Source organism: Lepisma saccharinum, chromosome 15 (genome assembly GCF_977018435.1).
Source record: "Lepisma saccharinum chromosome 15, izLepSacc3.1, whole genome shotgun sequence".
Classification (NCBI taxonomy): domain Eukaryota; kingdom Metazoa; phylum Arthropoda; class Insecta; order Zygentoma; family Lepismatidae; genus Lepisma; species Lepisma saccharinum.
In genome coordinates, this window is record NC_139243.1 from 71,461,712 (window position 1) to 71,475,376 (window position 13,665).

A 13,665-nucleotide genomic window follows, 5' to 3' on the forward strand; every position below is an offset into this window, starting at 1 on the left:
AAACCTTAAAAATGTTCGATTTAGGCACATAAACCTAAAATAGGTTCTAACAAGCAAAATAGGTTTTAAGGCACTATAAAACTTCATCAGTTGTTGCATTTTTTAACGAAACGCTGACGTAACTTATTATTTCTTGCTTACCTGTAATGGAAAAAATAGGTTAAAAACTTAAAATCCGACGTCTACTCATAACTTTGAAGCTACTCCGGTTGTGGTGAGCGTGTGCATAAATTGTCTACAGTTATGAATCCAGTATAGAAAGATTCAGTTACTCAACCAGTCGTTGCCTTGTTGTTGCACAATTTAAACAATTAAATTGTATAAATCATGAACTTTTATCACTAATTTTAATTTTACGTGTGGTATTTGAATGTAACTTCCAATCAAATATTTTCAAGATGGCTCTAAGCCTTCAAATAAGAGCTGAAAAAAAAATTCTCAAATAGTTTACACCTGTTCCATGTTATTTCAAAAAGGTCCCAAAACTCAGTAGGATGTGGAGTCGAATTATCCCTTTGCCCTAAGGGTTCACAGCGTATGGGTTAGATGTTACCATTATTTGGGGGCATTTTGTGAAGTTCATTTTTTTTCAATATTGAAATTCTGTGGACATTTCCTTCTTTTCCAGTGTGTTGTTACTTTATGATCTACAGTGCTCGAAGTGGAAATTCATATAGCTGATATACGCTTGGTCGAGGAGGATCTTTGTGTAGCTCAGCATGGAGACAATGAAGAAGTGGGGGATGCTTATGCAAATTATCCTAGCAGGAGGGGATGGTTAATAAAAATTTACTTAACTGGGGGAAAACATCCCTCTGGACTCCTTCTCCACACCCACAACTCCAGCGCTGATGATCTATTAATATAAAAAGGTCTTGTTTCATGAAATATATCGAAAAGAAATGCTATTGTTGAAATTATTATTAATAATGTGGAAGTCCACTATTATTAAAATCGTTTTCGGAATTCAGTATTTCCGATCGACTTTCATTGAGTGACGAACTTTCAGTGAATGAAGTCTCATCACCACCCTATTACCCATCTTTCAAGGCTGAAGTCCGCCATATTTTCTTCTAATAGATTCCAATTAATCTTGTGATGCTGGGTTAACACTGGAAATCTAGAGGTCCAGTTCAACCCCCACAACAGAAATGAGCACTTTGTTGAATACATTAGTTACTATTAGTATTAGAAGGCTAATGTGAGGGGATTACTTTATATCATACATTTTAGTCCGATGAGAAAGTCCGGAAACAATGCAGATACATACCTCAAAATTCAATGACCTATTGTATTTTAGAGAACGACACATCTCAAGGTGGGAGAAGAAAAACTGATTTCCAATAATATGCGCGATTTATAGTGCTATGCATTTGCGCTCAAAACACTAACTGTACGTATTGAATACATTTTGAGAATTTAAGAAACTAAGCTCGTATAGTAATTTTAGAACATTTATTGCACCACAATTTTTCGATAAAAAATCAAAATATAATGTAGGGCCTCCCCGATGGCACAGTGGTTGCGTCGTCGCCTTGTAATCAAGGGGTCCCGGGTTCGATACCCGGTGGAGGCACAAGTGGTTCGGATCCCACTTTAAACTGTAGGTCCAGTCCCAGTTAGCCTTACTGTGCATAAAGTGGACTTAAAACAACAAATCAATCAAAATATAATGCGTACTTTAGGAGGTGAGAGAGGAATTATGCAGCTCGTTGGCCGAGCGCCTTAAGTAGTGGATTTCCAAGTTCTCGGGTTGGACATATTTTAATTTAACTTGCGAATGTATCTTCATCAATCGTGATTATCTTAAACTGGTAACGCTAAATAACAAAAATAAAATACAAGTGAGAGCAAATATTTTAATTGAACTATGTGTAAATACAAATACAATAAATATCCTAATATCTTCAGCAAATTTAGAGTTTTTAAGATGGAATTCATACATCGGTTATAGACTGGGCTGGATTAAGACGAAATTAGGCCTGAAGCTGTCACGTCAAAACCTAACAATGAAATACCGTCGATTTTTTTCTGTACAACTAACTTTCAAGGTGAAAATTTACTGCGTCGCACTTACCGAAGTAATAAAGAGTCAACAATCGCCAAGATATTGCAAGAAACGCAGCTACATTACTAAGTAAACTGTTTAACGTAAAATTGATAACATTAACTTGAAATTTTCTGTGAACAATAAACACAACGACGTTATATTTACGTCACAGCGCAAAGAATAATCGTAACGGTATAATAAGTAACGCTGTGTCTAGGCGTCCGAAATTTGGGCTCCAAATTTCATTCTAAGATTTATTTTCAGGTTAATATAGCAAAAGAAAACTGTTCAGCTTTCGGAAAATTCTCGCCGGTTTTCATCTGGGTCTATTTCAGGAATGGGGCTAATGCTGCAGCATCAATAGCACCCACCTTAATCCGGCCCTGGTTATAGATACGTTCATCAACCGATCTCGTATTCCGTTTGAATGTGCGGTTACTATTGTATGCAATAACATGTCCATGTATTTTATGAAAATTGTGTAGAGATACTACTCAATACATGCTCATTCTCATAAAAACAAGGACGGCGACCTACGTGACGGAGTGGTTAGCACAGAGCGCTATGACGACAGGAATCCCTGATTCGGACCTAGTTCTGGGTAAGGTTGTTCGTTGTTTCACTTCATCATTTGATTTGATTTTTTGTTTTTTAGCGTCGCTTTTCTGCCACTTTTGACTAACCACGACGATGATTCATTTGGTTTGTTTCACTTCACATTTCTGCCACTTTTGGCTAATGATGAAGATGAGGATTAAATATGATGAAATTGATTAAGAACAGCCACGCCCAGACCGCGATTCAAACCTAGGACACCTGCCATCGTAGCACACTCTGATAATCATTCCGTCACGGGGATCGATGTTATCTTTATAATTACCATCACTCATCCTCAACTTCGCGATTACCCTTAAGTGGCAGAAAAGTAGTGTTGACCACGAAACGAGACCAGACGAGACTTTGTTCTGGTTTGTCTCGCCTCGTGTCTCGTCTAGAAACAAGACGAGATGCCTCGTCTCGTAGAAGTAATACAGGATATCACGTCAAGGGAAGTTAAAAGTTGGAGATATCACAAAATGTTATTCCCGGAAATGATTTTCATCTGAAAACAATTTGCTAACTGTATAGTGAGAATAAATACGGTTCCTTAGTCATAAGGCCATTAATATTTAATATACAGTTTGTTAATTACCGGTAGCTCGGTAGTTTAAGGAATCTACCTTGTTGTTTTTCTGGCTTCCATCCACTATTTATCTATCCTACACTGTGGGAGCATTCAGACCGAAGCAACAAGTGACTGGTGACAAGCCACACTGGGCGTTTGCACCCAAGAGGCTATGAAAGAAATCCCATCTTTCAAGCGACGAGAGCCCCTTTAGATAAGCAAATATTCGTCACGTATGTACTACCAACAAACCGAGGCGACACGATACACGATACTGAGAAAACGTCCCAATCCAAAAGACACGCGACACCATACTCCTTCGTTTCGAAAGGTTGCATTCATTACTAAAGGTTCATTTCCAAGCGACAGGTGTCGTTCGTTGCCTGTCGCGTGTATCTCGTAACTTGGGTCTGAAAGCTCCTTAGCAATACGCAACAAGCGCTCTTTTTGTAGCTCTTTCATGCGATGTAATAATTTGAACAGCTTCTGTGCCCCCCCCCGCTAATAAAATTAAGAACGCTTAATGAAATTGCTATATGTATCAGTGCCGTGTCCAACGTCCAACACACTGGAATGAGATCCAGTTCAGTCCTGTTATAATTTCGTTATTTCCACCAACACTAAAGAAATCATGTATGTTTCTTTCGGGTTACTATCGAATTTCATATGATTCAGCAGAGTCTAATCGCGTTTAGAATTTAGAATATACCAATAAAAATGACCGCTCTAGCACTTTGATAGACTAACGCCGTTCACTAGATTCAAAACAAGTGTAGGGTACGATACAGCGATACAGGGTTCGAAATCCTGGTGGTGTGGGCAGAGGGAGAGTTTCCCCACCAGCAATCTTGGATTCAAAAATCCCCCCCACAACAAATAATTAAGGGGGGTTAGTTTTAGTTATAAGAAAACATACGCAATTAGTTTTGACTTCAAATATACTTTACTAAGGAAAATATCGAAAACACACACAAAGTATGTGTGTTGGAGTGTTGGATTATTAGTGTTATGAGTGTTGGATTATTCCTCTCTCTCTCTCTCTCTCCCTCCCTCCCTCTTTCAAGAGATCATTAACAGAGATCTACACCAACAAAATATGCACAGTAAAAGGAAACGAGAATGCAATATGATATTCAATTGATTTACTCTAATAGAAAGCAAAAACTAAAGAAAAGCTTGTTCACAATAAAACAATTTTAACTATTTTTGTAATATATTGACACCTTGAACCAGTTAGTAAAGGAGAGGAGTTATAAATATATTGTTTGAGTTGGTGTTTTAAGTCCACTTTATGCACAGTAAGGCTAATTGTGACTGGACCTAGAGTAGTGGCGTAGCGCAGCCTTTTGTGCCCCCCCCCCCCCCCGGCAAGTAGAATATTGGGGCCTCCTCAGTGAATAAGTAACGAGAATACTAAACGTATTGACAACGTTGGAAGGAATCGAATTGTTGATTCGAAGCAGGTGTTGACCTCAACTTATTGATTTCTTATTTCAATTCATTATCGTCACGGTGTGCAAAACAAACTGAATGAAAATAATGATGAACACTTTCTTTACTGTTTCTTTTGCCGTCTGGTGATTTTTTTTCCCTGCAAATACCCTTTCTTTCCAATTTATGTTACAGACATATTCATAAGTGCAGATTCTGGAAACAAAATTAGGATATGAATCTCTGATAATAACTGGGAGAGAATATTGAAAACATTTGCTTTTACTTCAACATGGTGGCGCAGACAGGATTCTTTCTTGGAGGAAGGAGGACTTCATGCGGCCAAATATTTAGTTCATCAACTATTGTACGTATTTCTTGCTTGATAATTAACAAAACAAATAGGCTCTTACAAACTCAGATATTTTTTTAAAAAATGTTGTTTTGGGGAATTACTTATTTGATAGTTAATACTTCTATTTTGGATTTTGAGATGGGTAGGACTTCAACCCCAAAAGCTATCCTTGACTTCGGCAGCTTAACGTCGGCATCACAAAGTTACTCAGTGAAAAGCCTAGCTGAAGGGCAGTGAAGTGCTTGAAATGGGAGGACGCTATCCCCAGTTAAAAACTTTCATATGAGCATCGTAGATCATAATAAAATCATAACACACTGGTCAATATTCGGTTCGACAGAAATGTTAACAAAAATTTGAATATTGGAGAAAATGAATTTCACAAAATCCCCCAAAATAATGTACTCTGTGTGACAGAAGAGGGGGTACTGGCCCTCAGGGCAAGATAATAACTGCCCTCTGTGCACCACTTTCTACTGGGTTATTGAGCCCCTGAAGAGATTAACGTTTACAAGGAAAATCAACTACATTGTCACAGTACAGCAAAAAATTGAGAATGACGTGTAACATGCGTTAGGTGTGGATTAAGTGACATTCCTTTTACTTGAATATGAAAAATTTTGGGGTCTCTTGGAAATATTTGATGGGAAGCTCCATTCTAAATACCACACGCAAAACTAATAACACGAATGGCAAAAGTTGAACAACTGACTGTTCCTGAATCATAATTCTAATTATTCCATTTACACTCTGCCTGCCCTGCGACAAACAATGAATAAATGTATGAGATCAGATTTCCCCCCACTCCCTTTTTCATGACAATCTGCTAGCAAGTAAATTCATTCAGCATCTCGGAGGGGACGTACGTATATGTGAAGTCGCTCGGCGCATCTGCTTATCATCACAGTCATCGTATTACTAAATTCCTAGAATTTTAAAAATAGTAATGATGAACATGGAGCTCGTTAGCTCGTACGTTACAACGAACATGTTCTAACTTTACCGACAGAATAAAAACGGATTCTTGCAGTCAGTGTTCATCTCAAAGAGTTCGAATTGCTTCATTGATGTGTTACATATGTTTCGTAAATGTTTTTTTTTTAATCGACATTTTCTGTTGCGGGGGCGGCCAATACGCCACTGACCTTCAGTTTAAAGTGGGATCCGAACCACTATGTGCCTCCACCAGGTATCGAACCCGGAACTCCTTGATAACAAGGCGAAAACGTATTCACTGCGGTATCGAGAAGGCAATTACAAATATCTGATGCATAAAAAATATCAAATTAATTCCCTTATATGTAATTAATACAAATGTATTTTTACATATTTAGTAATTTAATTTTATATTTAATAACATTAAAAATATTAATCATATAGGTTCTTTCTTCTCAGTTGCTTGGTAGAAAATTTTAAAATATAACCTGTTTCTCTACTATCCTCTAATTTTCATGCACATGCATAATATATATGTATAATCAGGGCCGGGTTTTTTGTTTGTTATTAGCGATAAACGCAAAATGTCACAAATGTGACTGATTTACGGTTGTACTTTTGTCACGAATTTTCGCGAAAATTGACAGTTTCTGCGAACATTTTCATTTTCAAGATAAAAACGAAAAAATTGCATTTTTTACAAATTTCTATTTAAGAAATATATTCGATTTGAAGATGTTGGCTGCAAAGAAATGAGAAATCATTTAGAAAGGCACAGTAACCCGAAAGTTGCATTCCACTTTTTCTAAAATATAAATATAACTGAGTAAGGCTTATTTTCAGAAGGTGAAATTTATTATTTACTATTTTTAAGCTTATTTTCCGTGCAAATAATATGCCTTGTATAAAATCATTCATTGATTTAGTAACATTATGTATAAGTGCATGGCATTAAAAATTGCCACGAAATTTTCACGAAATTACTGCCATATTTTTTAACTATAAACACAATATTTTATATATTTTTCACGAAATTTTTGAAAAATTAACAACAAAAAAAACCCGGGCCTATGTATAATTTGTGTGTGTCTGTGTAGACCACAATCTTCCTGCCCCCCCCAAAAAAAAACATCAATCTTCAATGATTTCGCACCCTGGTAGGGTATGTAGCTGCCTGGCAAAGTCATAACTCCGAAAATTCACGATCTGCATGAAATCAGAAAACGAAATATATTTACCCCTCGTTTTTAGAAAACCGGTTTCTCAACCACTCCCGTCCTCTCTGTGGTGAAGAGAACTCCAGTGGGTCAATGATCTCGCCCCCTATTTACTGGGAGCAGCAAAAGATGATGACGCGCCATCTATTGACCACCGATGGAACTGCAATTTCCAAGCGCAGCTAGGTTTAAGTGTAGGTTCCCCTTCTATACTCTAACTATTCTATGGTGCTAGTGCCGAAGACAAGTGACAAGTGCGAAACAGGCGAGAATGGTAAAGTGTATTATGACCTTCCCAAGTGTTAGTGACTTTGGCAATTTCAAATTCTCAGAATATTTTGTTTTTCCTGAAGAGGACTAATAACAACACAAATAGCAACTTTGCCCAGAGACTGCAAAGGCGGTGTGTGCCAGAAGAGGAAGAACATGAGGACTTTCCTAATTTTGATCTGGCAACAATGCAGCCATTTTAGCGCGTTGGTTAGTGTTTTGTTTCTTCATCTTCCTTGTTTACCTCTGCTCTATGGTTTACATCGAACACATGGAGTTGTGTCAGGCCAGTTACTTTGTTCCCGTCCCTTGTAAGAAAGTTAGTATCTTCAGTGGTGTATACTTTAGGTGTAATGTAATTCCACTGCGTATCAGTGCCAGGGGTTTATGCAGAACTTTTCATTTGTGTGTGATCTTTAGAGGGGTGAAATTAGCATTGAATTCAAGCTGGAAGAGAGCGGAGCCTAAAACCAAAGGGGCTCAAGTTCCTTTTCTGGTACTAGTTTACTATCCTGCGAACAGATTTCTTCATTTTTACAGAAGAAACTACTTACCGTAATAAGTTCCTGTAATATTGTCTAACATCGGGAAGGTGTTTTGTGTGAAATTGAGGTAAGTTTTCCGTATCCTGGAAACGGATTTCTTCAAATTTAAAAGTTTGAGGCTCATTTGGGGTAGGTGACTCCGGCCAATTTCTAACATGCCTTGGTCTCACTGCAGAACATGAGCTGTTTTTTTTCCTCTAAATAGACGAACAAAATTTGTATCCCCTGAAAGTACGTACCTTCTACTTCTATTTTCCGGTGTTCCTTTTACGATAACTATTATATTATTACACGTAAATTTTTTTCTTGCTACTAAAAGCAATGCATTTCTCCATTTGTTCACGTCCATATTGTTTATGCGCTCAAGTGCTGTGCGATAAGTGAGATCCTTTGTTTCACGGCATTCGAGTTGATTTGTCGCTCCGGATTCCACCCACAGATGCACAGTTTCTTTCATTATTTCAGACGAGGAATGCTTAGAAGGTTAGGTTAGGCCTGTTAGGTTGGGTTCCAATAGCATAAATACAATGAATTTTTTTTCCTGCTACTAAAAGCAATGCATTTTTCCATTCGTTCGTGTCCATATTGTTTATGCACAGTTTCTTTCATTATTTCTTGGAGGAATGCCTACAAGGTTAGGTTAGGCCTGTTAGGTTAGGTTTCATTAGCATAAATAAATGACTAATTATTATTTAGGCTAAGAGAACTAAACCCAGCTACCTAACAACATAGGCATTTTTTGCTTCCACTAGATTTGTGCAAAAATACACCTTTTCCTTGGTTGCTACGATTTCAATATCGCCCAACCTGGATATGTTTTTCTGTTGTTTTTTTTAAAGAAAAAAATTGTTCTGCACGTTAAAACTTACTTTTCCCGATTACTAACTACAAAACGTTAGCAAAAAATTATGAACTGCGTTCCTCCTAAGCAGCTCATATTCTGCAGTCTTACCCATGCCTTTAACAGGGAGTCTATAGAAAAGGCCGGGGAGCCGGAGCGAAGGCGGGGCCACGTTAGCGGTTGGGGGTGGTAGGTCAATTACCCCAGGGCGGAGCCCAGAATCTATTGGAAATTTTGACTCTAAATTCAAATGACACTAATGAAGAATTGCAATTACTTTGATCAAAAAAACGTCAATACACCTTAAGGAATGTTCCGCGAAGCAGATAAGTAGGAATGTCAAAAAATGACGAAACGAAGAAATTATAGGTGTTCGCAGGATAGTAAATTTTTACCCTTAGATCACCCACCCTGGAAACTGAACCTGGGTCTCCCACTTGGCAGTCAAATGGGTAACAGTTGTCAATCGGCCAAACGGATTTCTTCATATTTACACAAGAAAGTACTTACCGAAATGAGTTTCTGTAGCATTTTCGAAGTTGGTGGAGATGTTTTCTTTCATCGTTGGATCTGTTTTACCGGGAATTCATGTATTTTTGAAGAGAAATATCTCTCAGATGCACAATTGACATTGCTTCCATTTGCTTTCTGGTGAACCGGATTTGCGCACGCTTGATGACATAATATCCTGACATTGGGCCCAAGTTACTTTTGTTTTATTGTGATTTCATCATGCTACGAATGCAATTTTTGGCATGAGTTTACAATACCGGACCACTATCCCATGTCTATAAAATTTCACCTGCTTACTAATTTCGGTGTCCTGATCATGTATCTGTAGTTCATAATTGGCGGTCACTTGTTAAAATTGTACATTTACGTGTAGAACTTGTAAAATAACCTTGCAATTTACCATGGTGATTGTCCATACACAGTAATTCGGAACCATCTTTCTTTCACAATTCATTAATGGTCTTCCTTTATGCACAACAATCTTGCAACCTTAAATATTGACGTCAGACGAGGAATGCCTGGGAGGTTAGGTTAGGTTCCATTAGCATAAATACAAAGAAAAATTAATATTTTGGCTAAGAGAATTATACCTTGCTTTGCCTAACATGAAAAAGCTATCTCCTGTGACGTCAGAACACAATGTTGCTAAAGTGTTGTGCGATAAGTGTCACCCATTCGGGGAAAAATGGTGTGTTCCGTGGAGCTATTGTTCTTATGGTAGGGTTACGTTATGTTAAGAAAACATAGTTTATTTTGTTTTTTTCCCCTCGATTTCCATACTCGACCACCAATTATTACATATAGATTCGTGATTAGGAGTTCACAATTAGTGAGTAGGCGAAATTTTATGAAATTGGAGAGTGGTCCGGTATTGTAAACTCGTTCCCAATTTTTACATGGTTCGCTTTCGATTTATGTCTGTTAACACATACTGATGAGTTTTAGCGATCACTTAATATTTTGTTCAATATATGTTATCGTGGTTAGGTTAGGCAGGTTAGGTTTGGTTCCCTTAGCATTAAAATAAAGTCCCTAAATGCATTCTCCTAAGGTTCCGATTTACTTCTACATTCATTCCCACGCTTCTATGTTATTTACTGTCACTTGTCGACGGAGAATATCTTGTCCATGAGAAGTGTGTAAGGTAATTATAAAGTTGTTTTTTTCAACATAAATAACTTTTTTCGATTCCAAACAGTGCTCATTACGTTAAGGAAGGTTCACATTTCATGTGACAATGATTTCCAAAATTCTACGATAATTAGTCTTTGTGCTAGGAGAAATCATAAAACAATCGGAACCGTTACCGAAATGTATGCTAATGGAACCCGTGGATGGTTTTTGTGGCTAACGTCAATGGTTTGTGGGGTTACCCATGGATGGTTTTTGGGGCTGTCTGTCAAGCATTTTTCGGTTAGTAAAGTTGGAAACACTGCATATCCACTACACAAATCAAGCTGCATGGCTATATTGTGTGTTATCCACTACGCAAGTCAAGCTGCGTGGCCACATTGTGTATTGCAGAAGGGAAACAAGGAAGAATATTGGGGCTATTATTGACATTATTTTCATCAGAAAAGCAGAGGAACACCTAAAAGAATGTTTCGCAATGCACAATAGGTAAGTTCCAATGTATGAAGTGACTAAATAAATGAGTGTGGCGTGTTCGGCCAATAGACAACTTGTAATGTCAAATGCCCTACCGACTAGTGTGAGTGCTTTGCTTTATGTTACTCTGCTTTTTTGCTTTTTGTGCCATTTTTGGCTAATTTCCGAAGAAGAGGATGAGTGATAATATTATGAAATTGATGAATGGACACTCACAAACATTCATGCCCAGCCTGGATTCAAAGCCGGGACCCCTGGCATTGTAGCACGATGTGCTAATCACTCCATCATGGGGGATGGTCCTTACCGACTAGACCGCTGTGGTATTTTGCGTGGTTTGATTTCTAATTATGTCTGTTAACACATATCATACTTCAAAGGTTTCGTGACTACTTCCTGCATGTTTTCTGGAGAACAATTTCCCTCCCATGCACTTCTATCTGATTGTTTGCAGGCAGTCATTCATTTACTATTGTCTTAGTTACAGACTTCTGCTACCATCTTCTTTCACGTGTGTGGGATGTGAAGGAGTATTATTTCACTATTAAATGTTTTTGTTGTTATGTTAGTCAGGTCAGGTTTAGGGATCTTGGAATTAATAAAATATTCTGAAATCCTTTTATTGTTAGATTAGGTGGATCACCTTTAGGTCTCTTAGCAGTAGAATAGTTAGTAACAGTTAGATACAGGAGAAAAGAAGGAAAAGTACTTACGGAATTGAGTTCCTGTGGACTTTTGGAAGCTGGGAATAGTGTTTTTTCCATTTGTGCAACTTATTCAGCCGGTAAATAATGTAATTTTCCACAACATCTCTGTTGCACGATGGCTCATACCACCATTACCGTCGTCTACGTGAATCAAATGTTCCGTGCGTTCGAATACGTAACCCCCTGTCAGCGTAGCAACCACGCGGTAGTTTTACAAGATGACGTGTGAGCGTTTTTTTTTCCAATTTAATTTTCTATGTTTGCCTAACCCTCTGTGAATGGTTTGTGGATCAATTTTTGCTTAAAAACTTTTTGTGAATAGGTGTGCGGCATTTATCGGTTCATAAGTGTGGTAACACTGCATATCAGCTGACGATAGACAACGTGAGTCAAGATTTGGCTGCCAATTAACAACGACCAATAAATACTTATAATTTTAAAAATAACGTTTTTTTTTCATTGAAAAAAAAACACGTAATCCCAAGTTGAAAAATGTTCCGCTATGCATATGAGGTAAGTACAAATGAAATTAATTTCAATATAAACGAGTTAATTGTGTTTTCGCTATATCTAACTAGTACCGAATAATTAATGCCCCTAAATGCTTTAAACACCTTATCACTTCTTGATCTGGCTTTGAGCACAAATCTTCCTTTGAGCCTCTCATAATAATTTGCAAATAATTGACGAAAGTTCAGCAGGGGGAAAGAGAAACTACATTCCATCTTACTGTTTCACAAATTCGGTATTACGTCGAAAACAGGGGTATAGCTAGGATGACTCCCCAAAATCCCATTCCTGTCTACATTTAGTGTAATTTTACATGTAATTATATAGTGTACATTTGATACCTCTGATGCAGAAATGGAACCTGTATTAACCATGTAAACAAAACCAAACTAAAAGTTTCACTACTCACCTGGTTGCAAATTGACTGCACGTATATGTACAAAAATTGGATAGCATATGAAACACTGTTGGTACACATGAGAATGAATTTGTGCAGCTTTTCAAAAATATTTTATGACAGTGGTTCCCCAAGTGTGCTTCGCAGTGGGGTGGGCCACCATGGATAGCTTACAGGGGTGCCGCGAAATGTTCCAATATTTTCACTGAAATGACACTTCCAGATATGTGCTTATTTAGTACTTTTAGTACCTGTTCGATCTCTGACGAACACCTCTCACTCGTTTATTTTTGTCATTTTTAACATACCTACTATGTTACCCATGCTACCGTGCACCGGTAGCCCCACGAACCATGCACGGTAAGGTTAGGTTAGGCAAACATAGTTAAAATTTGGGGTCGTAATAATGTCAGGAAGGACATGTCATCTTCTTCCAAAACCACTGCGTGGTTGGAAACAGTGACAGGGGGTTACGTCATCAAATGCATGCAACATCCAATTCAGGTAGAGGAAGCAAATGAAAGGAACGGTAATTGCGTGTTGGAGAGATATTTCTCAGGAAAAAAAAAAGAATTTGCGCTCAAACACATTACACGATGAGAGAAAACACCTTCATGAACTTTAACAATGCTACGGAAAGTGATTTCCGTAAGTAGTTTCTTCTGTAAAAATGAAGAAATCTGTTCAGCAGACATCGAACAGTTACTGTACTTTTTACATGTAAAATGTTTGTGAATTTGATATGTGTTTATTTTTTAACATAAGGCAAGCAACATAACTACATTAACTGAGCATAGCAAGTGCTAGATAGGCTTACATTCTGACTTGTGTGCCGCAGAAAAGTTTTGAAACATAAGGGCCCCATGTAATAAAAAATTTGGGAACCTCTTGTTACGTCCCTTTCACTAAGTTGAGGAATTTACCCGTCGCTCTGCATGTCGTTGTCACAAGACTCTTATCAATTACAAGCTTTGAAAACAAAACTCACTGTTTCATCTTTATACAAGGTTTATTCTTGGAAACACACACTTAACAGCAATTAAATGAACTTTAAATCACATATTGCAATTTTTCAAGACATCTTTTCCACTATATTTTTTAGTTGCTTGTTGATAAATCT

At 37.6% G+C, this 13,665-nt stretch overlaps 1 protein-coding gene across 1 annotated transcript in view; it reads left to right on the plus strand.

Annotated features, from left to right (window-relative positions):
- The first annotated feature begins 7,646 nt into the window (after window positions 1-7,646).
- LOC145999327 (uncharacterized) overlaps window positions 7,647-13,665 on the plus strand; it is a 463,252-nt gene continuing 457,233 nt past the window's right edge. The window contains exon 1 of the mRNA XM_083136270.1: window positions 7,647-7,743. The gene's annotated coding sequence lies outside the window, so the exon portion shown is untranslated. The remainder of the gene's footprint in view (window positions 7,744-13,665) is intronic.